The 22,442-nt window shown below is 39.3% G+C and overlaps 1 long non-coding RNA gene across 1 annotated transcript in view; it reads right to left on the reverse strand.

Moving 5' to 3' along the window:
- LOC105499977 (uncharacterized) overlaps positions 1–22,442 on the reverse strand; it is a 320,880-nt gene that overhangs the window by 287,725 nt on the left and 10,713 nt on the right. The window contains exon 3 of the long non-coding RNA XR_011624773.1: positions 20,520–20,615. This is a non-coding gene — a long non-coding RNA (uncharacterized lncRNA). The remainder of the gene's footprint in view (positions 1–20,519; positions 20,616–22,442) is intronic.

The following is a 22,442-nucleotide window of genomic DNA, read 5'->3' on the forward strand; positions in this document are numbered from 1 at the left end:
AGACAGTGTAGGCTGCTGTCCCATCAAGGGCTAGGAAGTTGGAGTGTTTATTACCTTGCACCTGTCAGTCATTGGTTAAGGACTGGCTCTGGGAAGCCAAATACCCAGGCACTCTCTGCTCTCTTTTGCACAAAAACAAAGCCATTTCCAGCAGCCTGAAGACAGCCCTTCTGAGGGAAAGCACTAAGGAGGCAGTACACAAGTAAATGGAATTGACCCTGGTACGTGGGCAGAGCACTGATAGTACATAAGCAAGTATTTGAACATGTGTCAATCTCTACCTTTATACTTGCCCTGAAAGTCCATCCCTAGGACCTTTTCTGCGAATTCGTTTTCAAAGAAATAGAATATAAAATATATATTCTGGCATTTCTCAATAGCATCGATTTAATTTCCATAGACAAACACAAATTAATCAATATATTCCTATAAGCAAATTTAGTGGTAAAATGAAAGCCAATCTTAACTCTTGGTATTGGAAGAAATTCTATATGCTTCTCTGTTACAGTCACATTTGCAAATCTTTGAAAGAGAGCCTATTCAGGTGTTGTTTTGGAACTGTTCTTACTATATTTAGGAATATCAATCCCTGGAGAAGTAAGATTTATTAAGGTATAACAATGTCAGTCCTCTTATAAATATGTATTGAACACAGAATGCAGCAAAACCTGAAGTAGGAGCTCCACAAAACACTGGTCATTATGGATGTAAACTTGTCCATGTGCATCCTATTCTACTACTTGACTCTTATTTCAACTTGAAAATTGTTATCTACATTAGGAGAGAAAAGATCATCGTATTAGGCTCTACTCAAAATCATCTGCTGCAAATTGTAGTGCAGAATCAATAGATTCTTAGGACAACATAGGTCTCAGAAAGTTCAGGCTACTTATCTACATGATTCCTTTTTAATTCTCTAAGGAATTCGCAACTTTGGTGTCTTTCAACTCCGATGTCCTTCGTGGTGGCTATACATTCTATGAACATATATCACTAGCACTTTTGGGAAGATTTCTGCAAACATTTTTCTCAGCTCCCAGGCTACTATCAAAGGTTCAGGCTTTCACTGACACCTTCCAGAACCTCTACTCCTGTACCCACTATCTTATGCACTCAGATACCAAGAAGATCTCCTAGATCTGCAAAGCATAATAGGGCATAAACCAGTCCCAGGACTGATTCCCCTGTCATTAATACAATTCTAGAATAAGTCTGAGATGATCACAAAAACTACACAGTGCCTTCCTTAAATGTTCAGAGAATTGATTAAATAAATTGGTACTTTTATCAAAGTAATACACACAGTTAAAGAAATCAGATATACTAAAAGGCTCATAATGAGAAACAACACTCATTTCTCTCTCTTCTCCCAAATGTCCACTGGAGTTTCCAGGACCAAATACTTTTAACCACTTAAAGTGTTTCTTCTGATATTTGCTTCCATGTTTCTAAATAATAGGTTTATTCTGCTATTTTCTAATTTTTTTTAATAATACCTATTGACTTCAAAATATGGTAAGTGATGAGTTAGCGCTCTTAAACTTTTACCTTCTTTTCACAAATCTCCAAATATGTTTATTACAGAAACTATCCACAACAGCCAAGATATGGAATCAACCCAAGTGTCATCCATCAATATATGAACAGATAAAGAAAATGTGGTATAGACATACAATGGAATACTATTTAGCCACAAAAAGAAAGAAATCTTGTCATTTGCAACAACATGGATGAACCTAGAGGACATTAAGTGAAATAAGCCTGACACAGAAAAACAAATACTGCATTATCTCATTCATATGTGGAATCTAAAAAAGTTGACCCCGTGGAAATAGAAAGTAGAATGGTTGTTACCGAAGGCTGGGGCAAGCATAAGGGTGGTGTTGGAGAGATATTGGTCAAAAGATAGAGAATTACATTTAGATAGGAGAAATAAGCTCAAGAGATCTACTGTACAGCATAGGGACTATAGTCAATGATGATATATTGTATTCTAGAAAAGAGCTAAAAGAGTGAATGTTAAGTATTCTTACTACAAAAATATGTTAAGTAGTTAGATTTAACCATTCCACAAGGTATATATACTTCAAAATATCATGTTGCGTATAGCAACTACATACAATTTGACCTGCTAATTTCAAAAAAAAAATTTAAATAGAATTTTGTAAAAGTATTTTACTAGAGTTAAGTATATTATTAATTAATTTCTTTTGTTATATAAACCTTGTATAATTGTATCATTATATTTTATATATTAAAATGTGCAATCTAATATGCAACTTATGATAATAATCATACTAAAACCATATATTATCTAATCAAATTAATAATTTATTATAATTATGATATAAATACTAAAATTATATTAATTTTATTTATTATAAAATTTTTATATTTTATATAATTATATATTTATATTCTACTATATGTTTTATTGTTATAATATAAATATTAAAATCATGATTTATAGTATTATATTCTATGACTATTGAATTTGAGTTTAATGTAGTTTGATTTCATTTATATATAAATTCTCCCAGAGCTAATAATTGCTTGTATTTTTGTTTATGTTTGCTTAAAATGTTCGTCTGTTCAACTGGTATTTCTTTAACTCCCCTATGTACCAGGCTCTATTCTAAGCGCTTAGGATACAATTGTGAACAAACAAGCAAAGATCACTGGCCCCTTGGCTTTGACATTCCAATAGAAGACAGTAAGCACAATAAATAATTAAATTTACAAGGTGGTAAGTAGCATTAAAAATTCTATTTCCTTCATTTTCTATGTACTATGCTTAATTTTTTCCCACACTCTCCATCATATCTATCAAATGTCTTCTAGTGTTCTTTTTTAAATGCTCAAACATCAGATAATCTGGTTTTAAAAGAGATCTCTCCATCAGCAGACAGCTGTATATTCACTGAGATAGTCCCAAATACCAATGTATACATGCACCTTTTAACAAGAAACTCTTCATCTCCCCCCTGGCTGTAGGTGTCCTGAGAATCAGTCTGTTCTGAAAGGAGAAACTGGAAGCTCTGTTCTCTACACGTAGTTTTTCTTTAAACTTACTGTATTCAACCATGAGCTTCACCCCTGCCCTATGTAAGGGACCCCTTAAGCTGCAGTGCCATCTCAGAGGCAATACTCTGTGAAGGTGGAGTGTCATCCCATAGGATGTAGGATACACACTGAATTAGAGACCTCTATGTCCCAATAAGAATATATGAATCCAGGAACCAAGGCATAGAAACAGAAATAGCCCCACTTACAGTCCCAGTGTCCCACTGGGCATTTAATGCTTCCTGTTCCCATAACTTTGGGCTCTTTGGGCTCTTTGGGTCCACAATGAGGGCACATTCTTGCCAGGGAACAAAACAAAGGTCTTATTCAACTAAAAGCTATGACTGCAACCTGGGCACTTTGAACTTTTTGTGTCCAGGGAATAATAGACAAGAAAAGTAGTCACTATTGTGGCAGGGTTAATAGACTATCAGGTGGAGGTGAAGGAAAGGAGAAATATGTGTGGAATTCACCTGAATTCACATCTCTTGGTACTCCTTTGCCCTGTTTCAACTGTGAGTAGACAAGGGCAACAGTCCAACATGAGAAAGATAGAATTATCAGGGACTCAGATTCCTCAGGAATGAAGAGTTTGGTCATCCCACCAGGTAAGCCACTGAGGCCAACAGAAATAGTACCTGAAAGCAAGGGAATTTAGAATGGATTTTATAAAAGAAAAACTTGAGTACCACTCACAGCCCCAAGACCAACTGCAGCTATTAGGGCAATAGATCATCCCACTACCTTTCCCTCTCTAAATTCCCCTCATGAAGAGAGGCCACTAGAACTCTGAAAGAGCTGCCCCTTGAACATGTGGATCCACATGGCACAAGGCATAGACTGTGGCAGCTACAGAAGCGTGCAGCTCAAATCTCCCTCCAAGAAATAACAGGCTCCTCAGCTGCAAGGAGGGCATTTAGGTAATAACCTCCAGCTGTTAATGTCTTTAAGCTCTGCCTCAGCTTTTGAGTCAAGGCTACACTTTTCCTTGGCAGCCAGCAGCCAGCAACAAAGCATCTCTGCCCAGTGTGGGATCTAAAGGGCAACCATTTCTCTAGGGCTCTCATTGATTTTGTAAGGTCTACACTATGGTCTGAGTCTTGCTTTCCTTCCCAATCCTTCTTCCTCCCCTCTTTTCACAGATGTCAGATTGAATCCCAGTCTAAAATCTTTCCCTGTCCAATTTTGTTGCATCTCCCTTTAATCTTTCAAAGGCATTCCCCCATACAATACCATTTTGTACTCCCGCTCCATCTCAGTATTTGTTTCCTGCAGGCCTCAGTTGATGCTTTGAATCCAGTAGCTTCTGTATGATCACCAAACCCCACAGTCGCAAGCTGCCTGTCACACCTTTTTTTCTGTGAAGCATGTCCCTTGATCCTATGTGATGTTATGCAAGATCCCATGTTTGTGAGTCAAACATTTTCTAAGCCCTTAGATAGTGGTTCTGGTTGAGACTCTATGGGTGGAAAGGACAAACCCATAACTAGAATCTGTATCTATTCAAAATGAATTGTTGCCCTTTCCACAGTAGAAGGGAGTTAATGTAGTCAATTTGTCACCCAGTACGTGGGTGCTTACCTTGAGGATATTGCCATCTCAGGAATTCAGCATAAGACTCTTGTTGATAGGCCAATCATTCAGCCACAGCAGCTACATCAGCCTGAATGTGAGAGACCCCATGCTAATGGGTTCATACAAGTCCCTCGTATTCCCACCTTAGTTACTCCATTCATTAGCTCATTGCAAAAGTGCTGTGGTGGCCAAATTCGGAATAACTTAGCCAATTATTCTGTCCACTTGGTTTGTTAATGACTCTTGCCTAGTAGATGCTTTCTGTTTTATACTAACTAGCCTGTGATACCAAGAAATTCACACTTCATGCCTACTCCCATATGTCCATCCACATGTCGCTACATAAAAACTCCTTGTCTCCTACCTTACAATCTTGCTTATTCCAGGCCCCAACCAATCAGCTAAACCATTTGCCACAGCTCATGAATCCGTATATATTCTTACCTTCGGCTGCTTCTCCTTTTACACAATTGATAATCATTTGCACTGCCCACAGCCAGAATTTCTCTTTACCACGGTCTTTTAAAACCACTCTTGAGTGGGGATGAAGTACAACAGTTGTCAGTTTTCACTTGCACCAATATACCAGACTAACCATCCATAAACCAAGCTTAAGTTTTCCCATATTTACCAGCTGACTGTAGGAAACCTTCCACAAGATCATAGGTATAAGCTGAGGGAGAGGCTTCATTGCAACTTCTCCAAAGTCAGCCATAACCATTCTGGCATTCCTAGTCAATTTAATGGGGGTCATCACTTTTTCCAAGTTTCCAAGACCCATCTCAGCAGAACATTAGAATTGGCTTTCCAGGGTCTTTGCCAGAATGTTAAATCCTGTATCAAAAGAGAGTATCCCATTTTTTAAAAATACTCCTTATTTAGCTTTAAATTCCATCTCCCTTAATCCAGCACACTCACATTCACTCCCAGGCATACTCTCCTGGATCTTGACAGGCTCTGTAGCTCCTTTTGCATATAATTCCTCCCCGCTATCAGCAAGCTTAGCTTTTCCCCAGTTGAGTCATGCCGAGATTTGGCCTGAGGTATTGGTCTACTGGCTAGGGAGAGAGATGGGGACAGATGCTGAGAGGGCCATTATTGTCCTGAAAGCACTTCTATCACATGCAACTTCTCCACAGTAGTCAAACAAGCAAAGGACTCTGTATTCCAACAAGGGAGACTATGAGAGTCTCAAGAGTTCAGAGGAATCTGAGATTCCAGTTATTCTCGTACATCTACTCAGTTATCTCCATCCCAAATCTCAGAGTTTCAATTCCTCCCTAATAGGGACCTAACTTTCTCATAGAAGACTTGAAAGGCCAAGAATTCAGCCTTTTTCAAAGATCTGTCACTCATAAAATTGAGTCCTGACACTGGTCTTTAACCCTGTCATTCATCAAGGAGCAGGACATGAGGATCTCTTTAAATTTTGCTGAGGAGGCCCTATGACTCTCACACTAGAGTTTGAGTTGGCAATTGGTATGATTTGGATCTGTGCCCCCACCAAATATCATGTCAAATTGTAATCTCCAGTGTTAGAGGTAGTGCCTGGTGGGAGGTGATTGCATCGTTGGGGTGGATCCTTCATGAATGGTTTAGCACCCTCCCCTCAATGCTGTTCTCATGATGGTGAGTGAGTTCTCACAAGATATGATTGTTTAAAAGTATGTAGCACCTTCCCCCCACACCCCGTCCTCCTACTTCCACCACATAACTCCCACTTTGTTTTCTGCCATGAGTAAACACACCTGCTCCCACTTTGTTTTCTGCCATGAGTAAAAGCTCCCTGAGGCCTCCCCAGCAGATGCTGCCATGCTTCCTTTACAACCTGCAGAATCATGAGCTCACTAAACTTCTTTTCTTTATAAATTACCCAGTATCGGGTATTTCTTTATAGCAGTGCAATAATGGACTAATACAGAAAATTGGTACTGAGGAGTGGGGCATTGCTATAAAGATACCTGAAAATGTGGAAATGGCTTCAGAACTGGGAAACAGGCAAAGCATGGAGAAGTTTGGAGGGTTCAGAAGAAGACAGGAACAGGAGGGAAAATTGGGAATTTCCAAATTTGTGACAACCAAAATGTCACAACCATTCAACAAGTCATAGTCATAGTCATATAAACAATGAAGTCCAGGCTGAGGAGGTCTCAGATGGAAATGAGGAACTTACTGGGAACTGGAGTAAAGGTCACTTTTGTTATGCTTTAGCAAAGAGTTTGGTTGGATTGTGTCTCTGCCCTAGGAATCTGTGGAACTTTGAACTTGAGAGACATGATTTAGGGAGTCTGGTGGAAGAAATTTCTAAGTAGCAAAGCATTCAAGGTGGAGCCTGACTGCTTCTAACAGCCTACGCTGTTAGAAGAATGATGTAAAGCTGAAACTTATAGTTAAAGGGGAAGCATAGCATAAAAGATTGAAAACTTTGCAGCCCAGCCATGTGGTAGAGAAGTCCAGATGTAGGAGAGGAATTCAAAGAGGCTTCAAAAATTTGCATAAGTAAAGACGAGCCAAGTGCTAATATCCAAGACAATGGGGGAAAAGCCTTGAAGGCGTTTCAGAGACCTTCACAGCAGCTCTCCCATCACAGGCCCAGACGCGTAGGAGGACTGAATGGTTTCATGGACCAGGCCTCGGGCCCCGCTGCCCTGTCCTGTGCAACCGCAGGACACTACTGCCTATGTCCCAGAAACCCCAGCCCCAGTCATGGCTCACAGGGGCCCAGGTACATCTTGGGTCGCTGCTTCAGAAAGTGCAAGCCATAAGCTTTGGAAAAGCCTGAGTATCCAAGCAGAAGCCTGCTGCAGGGGTATAGCCTTCGGAAAGAACATCTACTAGGGCAGTCCAGAGGGGAAATATAGGGGTGGAGCCTCCATACAGAGTCCCCACTGGGGCACTGTCTAGTGGAGCTGGGAGAAGAGGGCCACTGTCCTCCAGACCCCAGAATGGTAAATCAACCAACAGCTTGCATCTTGTGTCTGGAAAAAAAGCCTCAGCCACTCAATGCCAGCCCATGACAGCAGCCATGAGGGCTGACCCCTGCAAAGCCACAAGAGCAGAGCTTCCCAAGGCCTTGGCAGCCCACCCCTCACATCAGTGTGGCCTGAATATAAGACATAAAGTCAAATGAGATTATTGTGGAGCTTTAATATTTAATTACTGCTCTGCTGGGTTTTGAACTTGCATGGAGCCTTAGCCCCTTTCTTTTGGCTAATTTCTTCATTTTGCAAAGGGAGTATTTACCCAATGCCTACACCATAATTAAATCTTGGAAATAACTAACTTGTTGTTGATTTTACAGGTTCATAGGCAGAAAAGACTAGCCTTGTCTCAGATGAGTCTTTGGACTTGGACTTTTGAGTTAATGTTGGAATGAGTTCGGACTTTGTGGAATTGTTGGGAAGGCATGATTGTATTCTGCAATGTGAGAAGGACATGAGAATTGAGAGGGCCCAGGAATGGAATGATATGGTTTGGATCTGTGTTTACACCCAAATCTCATGTTTAATTATAATCCCCAGTGTTAAAGGTGGAGCCTGGTGGGAGGTTATTGGATCATGGGGTGGAGTTCTTGTGAATGGGCTAGTGCCATCCTCTTGGGGCCGTTCTCATGATAGTGAATAAGTGAGTTATGAGATCTGGTTGCTTAAAAGTGTGTAGCACCTCCCTCTTCTCTCTCTTCCCCTTGCTCCAGCTCTGTAAGATGTGCCTCCTTCTACTTCACATCTGCCATAATTGAAAGCTTCCTGAGGCCTACCCAGAAACCAAGCAGATGCCAGCATCATGCTTCTGTACAGCCTGAGGAACCATGAACCAATTAAATATATTTTCTTGATAAATTACCCAGTCTTGGGTATTTCTTTATAGCAGAGTGAGAACAAACTAATACAATGATTGATTGCCATGAGCGTCACACAGCCACAGACACCCAAATAAGTCCTTGTAATGCTATTGCTCCCGCACATCTCAAATGCCAGAGATACTACACGAACCAGTCTCTCTCCCACCTGTATCCACCCCAGTTCACTACAAGTAAAAGGATTAGCAACTTCACTGTTTCTAGAAGTCTGGGGCTATCAGTACTTCACCTATCACTGGTGATAGGGACTTGCTGCTAATTACCTGGGAAGCTATTCAACTTCAGAATCCCTTACAGTCTTCTTCCCAGTTTCCCTCATCTGATACCAACTATCACAGGTCAGGCTCTCTAGAAGCAGAATCTGAATCAGAGATTTAAATTCATGGTTAAAATAAATACATAAATTTTAACATAGGTAGGAATTCAAAGTAAATCATGCCTACTATTAACTTTACATAAGGCTAAGCCTAAAATATCTCACAATTAATTATATCAGAAAATTAATGTACTATGTAAATTCTAAGGAGAAAATATGCAAAGAAGTATTTCAAAAACATTTTTAGATCTGGGCAGGGCATCAAAACAGCGTCCACCAAATTCCCTATCCACTAAATGTTTCAAACATGAGCACTGCCTTCCCAGATTGATACTTATTGGGTTTAAAATATCTATTTCAAAATGAAGATATTGAAATGGGAGTTTTTCCCAACCATAAAAGGAAATCTATCATTTTCACACTATGGACTTAGAAGGGGTCCAAATGGTGCTACAAACTCAAAAAAAGTTTAGCTGTCATAGATTTTCAACAAGGGATCAAGTTGAAGAAACTAGGAATTAATAGTCAAGGAGATGTGGGTTCTAGTTATAAGAAGTCTCATTTCAACCAGTCTACCAATTGCATAAAATAAATATTTAAATCTAAAAGTAGTTAAGGATTAAAAATAAAGCATGCCTACTATTAACTTTACATAAGACTAAGCCTATAACATCTCATCATTAATTATATCAGAAAATTAATGTACTCTGTAAATTCTAAAGAGAAAATGTGTAAAGAAGTATTTTAAAGATACTTTAGCTCAAATTTCTCTGTTTGAATTCATAAAGCTCCCTTCTGGTTTCCAATCTGTCATGAGAAGAAGTATCTAATTGACTGTAATTTCAGAATTGGTGGAAAACAGAAACAGTCCAAAGACCAATAATAGAGTTGAAATGCCTTTCTTCTTTACCAAAAAACTAGTTTTGCATCCAAAGATGCAGGCTTTGAGAAATGCATTATTTATTTAGCACTAAGAATAGGGAAGTCAGGCTCTGTTCAGGAGTTTTCTTGCTTTCTGTTATCAAAATGACATTCTGCTTTATAACCACACTTCCTACATAATAGCCTTGCTATTTCCATTTAAAATGTTTAGACCTTTTTCTTAGAGGGCAAAAGGCGAGTCACACAGTAGAGCATTTTGAGCCTTTCGGTATGGAAATTGTCCAAATAGAGTGCAAATTCACAATGCTATTTTTAATGACCTTGAGCAACCATTGGTATTTCTGCATTTCAGTTCCAAAGATCAGAAATTTCCATCATTAATAGGGAGAAAAAGAATCAAGTTTGCACAACTCCAGCATACTCCCAAGGTAATATTATCAACATTTTCTCTGGTCATATATTTAAAAAGAAACATAGCAACTGAAGCAAAAAGGAAACAAAGATGGATGTGAGGAAAACTTTACAACCTCAAAGTGCTAACAAGAAACGCTGTCTTTGATGTTGACAAATGTTTTTCAAAAAAAAAAAAAACAAAACAAAAACCCTAGAAACAGTTGAATTTCTACACTCTAATTTCTAGACCAAAGAATGTAGTATGGAAACTATAGAATATCTTTGATATCAGTGTACATGAGGAGACTTCATTCAAAAATATAAGGGAGGAAGTTTTAAGAAGCCCAAGTCTACAGTTACAGCATTGATAGCAGCTAAATGGGCTATAAAAGTTACTTTACAAATGAGGAGACTCAAAACTGGGATCAAGGGAATTTCAGTTAACTTCAAACCCCTGGGGTTTTAACTTGAATATTTCTTTTCTTCTTTTTTTTTTTTTTTCTGAGATGGAGTCTCGCTCTGTCACCCAGGCTGGGTGCAGTGGCGTGATCTCGGCTCATTGCAACCTCTGCCTCCCAGGTTCAAGTGATTCCCCTGATTCAGCCTCCCAAGTAGCTGGGATTAGAGGTCCCCACCACCACACCCAGCTAAGTTTTTGTATTTTTAGTAGAGATGGGGTTTTACCAGGTTGGCCAGGCTGGTCTTGAACTCCAGACCTCAGGTGAGCCACCTGCCTCAGCTTCCCAAAGTGCTGGGATTACAGGCATGAGCCACCACACCCAGTCAAATATTTCTTATAAAAGGTAATATTCACAAGATAGTAAAAGTTGTTCATTAATAAATTTCTCTGGATAGTAGATGCCAATGTAAAATAAAAATTTCGTGAAGGCAGAGTAATTTTCAATCAAATGTAAACTTTGACCACAATCCACAGGAATTACTGACTATCCTGTGAAATCCAGACTTAGATTCCTAAGTACATTCACCAATTCTTTCACAAGAAATATTGTACAAGCAGTCTAGGTGTCAGATATTGGCATTTCAATTCAGTGGAGAAAATAGTTGTCTATTAAATAAATGCTGTTGTAACAAAAGACTGAATTGGAGAACAAAATTAAGTTAGACTTCTACTTCCTAACAATTATAAAAACAAAATACAGATCAATAAAAGAGCTAGAATTTTACAATTAAAAATTCTAAATATAGGCAATTCTGTTAATACCTATTACTGTATTTCACTTGATACCTGTATGATGGGAAGGAAGCTTCCATGTTAAAATCTGTAGGAAAGAACATTCCTACAGAAGGATAACAGTGCAAAGGCCCTGATACTGGAATGACAGTGGCATGATGAAGGTCAAATAAATCCAGTAAACTTATAGAGAAGAGAGCAAACAAGAAAGCAGAAGATGAGGTCCCAGAACTATGAAAGAACAAGAACATGGGAAGCCTTGTATACTATGTCAAGGAGACTGAATTTTATTCTATGCATAATAGAAGTTTTAGAGTGTTTTAAGCAAGGGTGACATGATTTGATATGTGTTTTAGAACTATCACTCAGGAAGATTAACAGCAGGAGTACAAAAGGAACATCAGACACTGTATGCAAAGAGAGATGACGGGGGACATGAAGATAAGAGAGCAATCCAGGATGATTCCTCAGCTTGAACCTAGTATGGAGGGCGGTGCCTTTACTTGGAGAAAAGGGCAATTTTGGAGGAAAGGAATTAATAGTTCTATTTGGGGAATGCTACATCCAAGATATGTATTAGATATCCCTGTCATAATGTCCAATAATCGGTTCAATATCTAAGTTGAGGAGCCCAGGGAAGAGGTTTGGGCTGGCAATATAAATCTGAGGATTTACCAGCACATAGATGTTATCTCAAGCTAGGATGAGAACATAAAGAAAAAAACACAACCAGACTGATAGACTTCTACTTTCAGAGGCCTGATCGAGGAAAGGACAGAAACCAGCAGTAAGACTGAGGAGGAGAGGCCCAAAAGGTGGGGGAAAACAGACTTACAGGGTCACTGGAGCCTAAAGAAGAAAGCATTTCATCAACCATGTCAACTGCTGTTGAGAGGTCAACTGGGACAAGGAGAGAGAACCGACAATTGACTCTGACATGATATAAATCATTGGTGACCTTGGTAAGCGTGACAAGAGCTGCTTCAGTAAACAGCTTTGGATAAAAGCCCCATTCCAAAGAGTTAGGCAGAGAAAGAAAATAAGAGTGACAGAAGAGTATAGGCAACTCTTTCAAGCAATTTTTGTGTGAAGCAGAGATGAAAATAGGGCAGTGGCCAGAGAGAAACATCAACCCAAAGGATATTTGTCAATGCATGATAATAAGGCACGTTACATGCTATTGCAAATGGTTTTTAATAATCTTCTAATTTACATTTATTCAGCATTACACTGTGCCAACCACTGGCACACATACTTTCTTGTATTGCTCACTTAATTGTCAAAAGTATCACTGACTCAGTGGCAAAGTTACTGAGACAAAGAGAAGTCAATTAATGTGCCTAAAGTCACATTGTTAGTAAGTTATAGAACCATGGTTTGAAAACTGACAATATGAGCTCTTTACCACTGCATAGAAGATGCAAGAAAGAAAGCAAATGATTGTAGAAAAGTAATCCCTGAAAAGGAAAGGGAGAGCAGGCACCAGGGCACAAGCTGAGGGATCAGTCTTAGGAACAAAAGCAGATGGAAAACAGAGTCTATTGATACAGACATAAGTAGTTAGAATTTGTTTTAGGAAAGGCATTTCTCCTCTAATTGCATCTATTACTTGTATAATTAAAAATAAAAAAAAATTAAAATATTGTTAAGACTTTCCTGTTCTTAAAGGGCTTGCAGTCCCATAGGGGAGATGGATATGTAGCCAAGCAAGTGGTTTATGTAAAGTGCTTAGAATGGAGCCTGGAACCCAGGGGCTTTCTAAGGTGAGCTTCTGTTAAGCTCGATAATGGTATTACCTAATGCTACTGAGAAGCATGTGAAGTACAGTGGGGACTTAGAGCAGACAATTCTACTGTGGGAGAAGCAGGAGCAGGGAGGTCTCAAAGGCTCCCAGAAGACAATGGAGATCTGTGCAACTTTGAACTTGAGAGAGATGATTTAGAGTATCTGGTGGAAGAAATTTCTAAGTGGCAAAGAGTTCAAGAGGAAGCAGAGCATAATAGTTTGGAAAACTGCAGCCTGACTATGCGATAAAAAAGAAAACCCCACTTCCTGAGGAGAAATTCAAGCCAGCTGCAGAAATTTGCGTAAGTAATGAGGAGCCAGATGTTAATCACCAAGACAATGGGGAAAATGCCTCCAGACCATGTCAAAGAGCTTCACAGAGACCGCTCCCATCACAGGCCCTGAGGCATAGGAGGGAAAAAATGGTTTCCTTGGCTGGGTCCAGGCCCCCCTCCTGTGTGCAGCCAGGATTCCAATCCAGTCAACATATATAGCCAGGATTCCAATTCAGTCAACATATATAATATAACATATATAACAAACCATATCCACAATACCATGCTTAGTGTACTAGTTGGTTTCCCTGCATGGAAGAAACCAAAGACAAAGAAAGAGAAATGTTCCTGCTCCTGATGCCCTGAGTGAGTTGTCAGAGATTGAAGTAGCCAAAGCAGCCTGGGTCAAAAATAGAACAAGGGATCAACAGGAGCACTGGCAGAATTGAAAAGGAGAAGATAGATTTGAAAGAGTTATGGAGATAGAATCTACAGGATTTGATGACTGAATGGATTTGCAGTATGAGGGAGAGGAAAGAGTCAAAGTTGATGCCTCTCTTTCTAGCTTAGAGGACTTGGCGGTCATTTACAGAAATTAGGAACAGATGTGGGCAAGTTGGGGAGGAATATAATAAATTCAATTTGGGTAGAGTCTGAGAGGCTGGTGAGGCAGCAGAAGCTCATGAGAAAGGTGTAGACCAGGAAAGTGCTAAATCATGCAGACAGTACCCAGGTCTAGCAATACAACAGGAGCAGGCAGAAGAAGAGGATCCAGCAATGGGGACCAGAAGAAGACATTCAGTCTCAGAGGGAGAAAGAGTACTGGAGAGAACTAGATTTCGAGGAGATGCATTAACTAATGTCAGGGTCTAAACTGGTTTGTATTAATATTCTAGCTTTTAGTCAATGAACAGAAATTATTTTGATAAATCCATCACTATTCACTTAATAGAGCTGAAACAAAGCAGGCATAATGAAAATTTCCAACAAGAGTATAAGCAAATACTGCTATAATAATAATATGACTTTCAAAGGAGAAAAGCTTTGAGAGGCAATTCTCTCCCTGTACTGTCTCTTCTTTTGTGATTTTTTTCTCCTGAATAATTTTGAATCATTAAGAGATGCAGCTTCTAATTAACCTAATTATACCTCCTAATTACTACATGTACTCAAGTTAAGACTTTGAAATCTCTCTAGATAGCTGTCATGAGACAACAAAACACAATTTTTTGGTATAATATAATATTATTTCTATTAAAAATTGATACCTTCCTATTCTAAGCATAAAAAATAACTATAATACAGACCCTCCTCAAATATACTCCTTCATTATCACCTAACTTCATTTCTTTTGAGGGAAGTGAAGTGGAGGAAGAAATATTAAGGATCTGTGGGAAACACTGATTAATTAGTTTACAATTGACCAATAACTCTTGCAAAGAAATATTTTGTGCACTGAATCCCTAGAAGGAGATTTGCCACATTCCTTTCTACTTTCAACAATCTGAGAAGTTACACTCAGATGCTGAAAGGCACTAAAGTATGTGCTCTCATTTCCTGTAATTGAACCAGATTTATAAGAAGTGGAAAACATTTTTACCCCAATTGGCATAAGATTTAAATTCCCTCAAGAGTAGAATGAAAGAGCTAGGTTAAATGATTCGAAATGTCCCTTCCACTTTCAGACATGTTATGATTTCATAATTGATGCACATGGCACTTATTGACAGCAATTTCCTTTGAAACTCAGAAGCCATATATGTTGGTTTCCACAGTTTCATGGACCACTAAACAGGAAAGCCCATAATACTTTCTTTGATACCTCACAGAGGATTTTCAAAGTGGTCTTTTTTTTTTTTTTTTTTTTGAGACAAAGTTTTGTTCTTGTTGCCTAGGCTGGAGAGCAATGGCATGATCTCAGCTCACTGCAATCTCCACCTCCCAGGTTCAACCAATTCTCCTGCCTCAGCCTCCCGAGTAGCTGGGATTACAGATGCCCGCCACCATGCCTGGCTAATTTTTGTATGTTTAGTAGAGACGGGATTTCACCATGTTGGCCAGGCTGGTCTTGAACTCCTGACCTCGTGATCTGCCCACCTCGGCCTCCCAAAGCACTGGGATTACAGGCATGAGCCATCATGCCCAGCCGAAAGTGGTGATTTCTGATGCAATAATTTTGTGAGTTTTTTGAAAAATTTTAAACTTCCTAAGATATAGGCTCTCAAACTCTTCTCCAATTCCTTCCTGAATATTCCTGAGGGATATGACCCAATCCTATCTATATAAGAGCACACACAGAACTGATTCTCAAAGTGCACTCTCTGTGAGCATGTGAATAGAGGAGATAAGTGGTAAGTTTCCCCCCATTATTTCCTCCCCATTTGTAGGCACCTGTGGGACATAATTTCTTAGGAAGAACAGATCAATGATTAAAAGCACTCCTAAAAGCTTGATGGTTCAGCCATCTTTTTTCCATTAGGAAAGAACTTGCTGACATCCATCCATCTCATTGGGAAACAAAGACAAATTACATTCTGTTATCACTTTTCTTCAGCTTCCATCCACCACCCCATGCATACTTTGACCAAGAGCCTGCTGAGGAAACCAGATGTGACAGCAAATCAAATCAAAGTACTGTAGATATCTTTACTTCTTCCAGGCCACATGATTGTATTCCTAAACAAAAACCTCACATTACACCAAAATCAGAGATTGCTTTAAAAGGGCAAGATACTGTAAATCACTACAAAGTAAATACCATTTTTGCAACTTAGCAGCATAAACAATGTAATACATATAAATAAGACAAAAATATTCTGTGACATAAATCCTGCTACTGGACACAACCTTGAAAGGATCCTTGGGAGTCGTAGCATAACTGGATCTGACAGCCTGCACTCAACATTTACATGCCATGAAATTGGCTTTCTGAAGAATTATGAATAATTCTTCTAATAATTACTCTAAATAAAACCATTTCCCTGCTGATTGGAGCTCAAAAAGGAGGGGAGAGACTTTGAATTGAACTCACCTTGGAATGAAAATTATTCACCTTTTCTGCTGCTAGAGAGGCAAAGGAGTAGCGGGCAGTAAAGAAAAGTGAGGTGTGGCCATCAAAATGACTGCAGGATGTTGGAGAAATGTCATAAGACTAATGCCTGTTCATTTATCAAAAAGTCTTTCCCATGAGGTCTTTACCATCAAAATGGGCAGATGCAGTCAGTCTGATTTAAAGTCATGTTTTAGTCTCTGGATCTGCAAATCCTGGTTCCAGCATTTTCACTCCCTGTGGGCCAATATTTTCACTTTTTATCAGAAGAGTAGCTTATGCTCTGGATCTCCTGATTCTCTTCTCCCCACCCCTCCCTTCTCCCTTATAATTCAGAAAAATCACATCTTTATTGAGTATGCGCTACATGCCAAAAAGTACATATCCTACCCTTCCTGACTATTCCACAGACAGACATTCCTGCAGTAGGACCAACTAGGGTGACTAGATTCAGTGGCATCTAAACTATGAAAGAGAATTGGAGGAGAATGTAGTGGTATTCCTTCACGCTAAAAATGCGGTTTGTACATGTGCTTACATATTCATATTTGTGCCTGCAAACAAATATGTATATGTATGCAAATACACATAAACACATAAAAATAACCACAATTATTTTCTTTTCATCTCCTTCTCCTAGAAGACTATGGAATACAGCCAGCCCCTGCCCAAATACCATTTCAGAACTTTTTTGCTTTTTTTGTGGCATCTTTTTCCCTTCAGCGTTACCCTTGATGTTCATCTTGCCCAGATTTCAACTGTATAGAAATGTTAGGGACGAAATAACATTTTGTAACGTACTGTAATTTGAGACCGTGAATATGCACTGTTGGTTTCCCTTGAGTAATTTATAACTAACCCAAACAGCATCTCTAACATTGAAGACTCAAGAACAAAAGGCATTTGAAAACATGCAAACACTAGGGTTACTAGTCTGCTAGCAGGCATTACTAATTCAACCAAGATTACTTTTATAGATTATTAGCAACTTTAAGAATTCCACTGAACTATTGTTCTCTGCTCATTTTAGTTCAGTCTTGTAAACGTCCAAGTTTTTCTGATGGAAAATCATCTCATTGATCTGTCAGGGGTTAATTATCACAAAGCGCTAATGACAGTTGTCAGCCAGACCAAGGCTCATTTTGCTTTGGCCTTCGTCCGTCAAGAGCTTGGAAAAATGACAGATTTTAAAGACAAAACCTTCCTAGGCCGGCAGTGTGAAAAGACTGCAGATCGAAGATCTGTCTTTCCAGCCCCACTCACACTCCACACCCAGAACTGTGGAAACTTCCCTGTGAGTCTTCCTAGACTTGTGTCTGCCTTAGAAGAAAAATATTCGTGTTGTGGTAGATAAACCTTAAACAGCTCAGCCTCAAACCGATTGCCATGCTAAAGGGCACATCATTTTGGCAAGCTTCCCATCCAGGGTCCAGATGTATAATTATATGCCATAAACACAACAAAACCCCAACTGTACACACACACTCACACACTTACACACCCAGATATATGTTCCAGAGACATGAACACTATCCAAAGAGCTCATTTGTAACCACATGTTGGGCTGCAGGCTTATTTAGCCTTTGTTCCACTGAATTTCAGAAGCTCTTCAATTCCGCTGCTTTTCTATCAAACGGGAAGAAAACGACTTAGCCCCATATTCCTTGACAGGAGTGGGGTGGAGAATGTTCTGTTTGGTTTTATTGCATTGCAAAATTACACATAAAAGGCTTATTTTATTACAAAAGAATGGGTTACCAATAAGCTTTTAAAGAAGCAAAAGCAAGCAATTGGGGGGAGTCTCCTCAGTGTGTCTTGAGTGTTTTCTGGAGGCAAGGAAATTCACAGCAAGGAGGCAGAAGAGCTTGAATCGTTGAAGCTGGATTAATGCGCTCAGGCCAACAGAAACTGAGAAACCCCAGCGGGGACGCACAGGGTTTTTCCACTGGCTGCCTGAATGCCAAGCAGGAACACCACTGCCCTTTACCTTACCACCCTCCGGTTTTCATCCTGATGTTTCCTGTTGATTTTCTAACAGCTTAAATGTTTAAAAACAACTGCGTCGTCTGAAACATTTTAGCTACCAACAGGTGAATGTTAATAGTTAGACCTAAATAAATGGGGGTGGGGAGAGGTGTTATTTCCTTTCTGTGTATGAAACGAGGCTTTCCTGAATCGGAAATAAAGTAAAAATGGAAATCTGCGGGTACCCTGGTTACCTGGCAACCCAAACCCATGGACTGCGTCTATTGGCATCCTAATGTCCTCCGGCATGAAAGATGCTGTGGGAAGGGATTCCTTTTATGTGGAGCCTCTTTACTCTCATCCATTCATTCATCCCCAATTATTCGGTTTCCAAGTCAGTAACCCAGATTTCTGAGGGCTCTAATGCTTGTCTCTGTAGGGAAGGAGGCTGCCGCTAGGGAATATACTGTAACACCTTTTAAAATGAATCCGTGTTTTGCAAACCCCCTGGGAACATTTGTGTGAAAAGGAAAAAACAAGAAGGGGGCTCTGGGGGAAGACTGCTTCTGGCTGCCCGGCAGTTCCTTCCCCATTGCTCTAGGGAATGTGCAGGTCTTTCCTATTTCCTCAGGACCTCACTGCCTGAGGCTTCACTCGGAGAACTGCCTGTCACACTGCAGAGTCATCTATAAATAATCAGCCCAAATTGGCAACTGCCTGGAATGACAGTAAGGGAGAAATAATGCATTCCATGCTGGCCCCACCCCCAACGCAGGCAAACCCCTGATATTTATTGTCAGTTCCATTACTGGGTCTAGAAATAATTCTAGGAGTGTTTTGACATTGTTGTTTTGATTTTGCGATGTTATGAAATAATTTGGAAACTACTGAAGAGCCACGTGCTGAATTCCAAAGCAAACTTCAAAAAATTAACATGTTGCTCTCTCTGAAGAAAAATGCTGTATTAGCTCACTAGATTTTTAGAGTAAATATCAATGATTCTCGTAGTGATTCTGTTCATCCCTAACTAATCACAACAAGTTTATATGCTCTGTGTCTTTTACAAACTTAGTTCTCTCAAGGCCTTGTCCATTCTACTATTTGTATTTCTATCAGAGGCTTCAAATTGTCAATGAAAATCAAATCTCAGTGTTTTTCCTATTTGTCAGCATCTTTGTTGAAAAATGTTATTAAGGATAAGAATTTTCACTATAGGTATTACAATATAGAAAGAATAGTTAAATCCCTATAAACCTAATTAATTCAACAAAATCGATTGAGAAATTAGCAGATGTAACACCCTGCTAAAATATATGTATGCGTGTGTGTGTGTGTTGAAAAGATGAATACAGTACAGTCTGTTCTTTGAGAACTTACATTCTAAAGAGAAAGATATAATGTGTATACTTTACCAGGAAATAATAATGTATGTGCTCTACAAGGAAAATATACTAAGTACCAAAAAGACATGAGCAATGGGAACTTTCTGAGATGCAGTCATTTCCAGTGGAATGGAATGGAATGGAAAAGCCACAAAGGCTTCAGGAAAAAATGGAGAAGAAAATGGCATTTGATCTAGTCCAATGGCTGGGTAGAATTTTGAATCACAGAGATGGAAAGGACATTAGAGATGAAAGAAATGGAGTGACCAAAAGCATGGGGTGGGAAGGTGCTGGAAACGTTCAAGAATCGGTCAATGGTTCAGTTTAGTAAATGCACAGGATGCACTGTCGTCCATTTCAACTGTGGTGTATCAATCAATCTATAATGCTGCCTTCTATAATTCATTCACTCATTTATTCAACAAATATTTACTGGGTGCAACAAATATTTAAGTCTCTTTTTGGCAGAGACTTAAGAGGATTTAAAAGAACAATAATAAACAAGTGATTCTCAATTTTTCACAAGGCCCTTTGCCAAAGTTGTTGTTCACAAATTGCCACTCCTGCTTTAAGATTATAATAATATCACAGTTGACGTTGCTAAAAAAATTTCCTATGCATGTTTAATGTGATTTATTCAGGAAGAAACTGCATCATTCAAAGGTGGGGCAACACAACAGCTTGTTGGAAGAAACCGGTTCAAAGCACAAAGCATCTGTACATAAAACACTCATACCTATTACAACATCCCAACTACATGCAGTTATACCTCCAAAGTATTACCTGAAAAGTTGAGAGTTCAAAGGGATGAAGCTTAGCCATTTCAATTGGAACTAGCCACCATACCATACCAATTCACTTAAAAGCTGGACATTTCACCTACAGGGGGGAAAAAAAAAAAATTAAAGTGTAAGAACATTCTCAAACAATATTCTTTAATCTTATGAATAAAAAAACAGATAAAAACATTTGCTGTATCTACTTCACTGGGTTAACATAAGGATAAAATGAGATAATATATAAGAAGTAATTTTAACCTGCAAAGCACTAAATAAATATTAATTCATTTTATCACAAAAGTCAGTCTTTGCTGAGTCGGTGCCACTGTAAATCTCTCACTGAAAATGGTCCCAGCATGCACAATAGGACACACATTAACATTACACCAAGTTGGGAGGCTATCATGATTTTTTTTTTTCTGAGATGGAGTCTTGTTCTGTCACCCAGGCTGGAGTGCAGTGGCACAATCTCGACTCACTGCAACCTCCGCCTCCCAGATTCAAGTGATTCTCTTGCCTCAGCCTCCTGTGTAGCTGGGATTACAGGTGCCTGCCACCATGCCTGGCTAATTTTTTGTATTTTTAGTAGAGACAGGGTTTCACTATGCTGGCCAGGCTGGTCTCGAACTCCTGACCTCATGATCCACCCACTTGGGCCTCCCAAAGTACTGGGATTACAGGCCTGAGCCACTGCGCCCAGCCAGCTATCATGATTATTTAGTGGAATTCAGAAGAGAGCTGGGGACTGTGTTGGTCACCAGTCAGTCCAGATAAGCAACTGGCAACCACAGCAGCAGCAAAACTGAGACAATAGCTTGAAGAAGCTGCAAACATTAGCTAGTTGCTAGGGAGCTTCAGCAAGATGGATCCCTGCCACTAAAATTGAGATCAGGTGGTCTATCTTATAAAAATTAATCCAAGTTGGGGCACAGCTGAAAAAGATGCTTCCATCCAAGTGGCTTGACAGCAGAAGTCATTTTAGGTATTGTCTTTGGTTTAGAGCCATCTCACACTCCTATTTTGGCTATACTACCTGAACCACCAAATGAAGCAAGGACATCAGGTCGTCATAACTCATTAGATCATAATTGCTGAAAATGAATTACATAATATTTTCTGAACCGTCTTTACTGGTCAAAAGGTTATTAAAGAAAGACAGATAGAAACCAGCAGTTATTAACTGCTTGCTCTGTGCCAAGCACTCTAATTATTATTTACACATTAATTATCTCATGTCATATCCAAAAGACAGATGTACCCCAAGGGGTATATGACTGAATGTAATGCTTTTGTTTCTTGTAAGTTGTTATAAACATAAAAGTCTGGCTGGAATTAGCCCAACGTCCCTTGACCTCTACTCCCCCGACATTTTCCAGGACTTTTAGGAGTCATCTGCTGAGAGACTAGTACAGAGTGAGGATGAGGGAGAGTTGAACAGATTTGGGACTGCTCCTCTGGGGAAGTCAATAAGGAGAGTCAGCAAAAATGACCACTGAGAGCAAACAGAAGGAATTCAGAGCAAACTGATCAACATGACAGTATGACATCTTCCAGGAAGAGGACAGTAAAGGACACAGCATTAAGATTCTCGTGACTTTTTTCCTCTGGGAGAAAAAAAACACAGCTAAAACAATTACAGTGAACATATTGAGTAGCATGCAAATTAAAAGTCCTACTATTCACCGGGGCATATCCTCCAAATCCACATGGATAGACACAAAGGTTAAATTCACTCTAGGAAAGAACCTCCTTTCTTGAAAAATCACTGAATGGAATTCCATGGTTTGGCATGCACTAGGTAAGTAGATAGACCTTCTTGTTTGTAAATACTGACAAATAGAAGATCTGAGAATTTTGTTTTTTCATTAACTGCTTCTCCTTTTTATTCTCACCCACAAAAGACTTTCTCTTTTTTTGTGCAAAACAA

The sequence above is a fragment of the Macaca nemestrina genome, chromosome 6 (assembly GCF_043159975.1).
Source record: "Macaca nemestrina isolate mMacNem1 chromosome 6, mMacNem.hap1, whole genome shotgun sequence".
NCBI classification, from domain to species: Eukaryota; Metazoa; Chordata; class Mammalia; order Primates; family Cercopithecidae; genus Macaca; species Macaca nemestrina.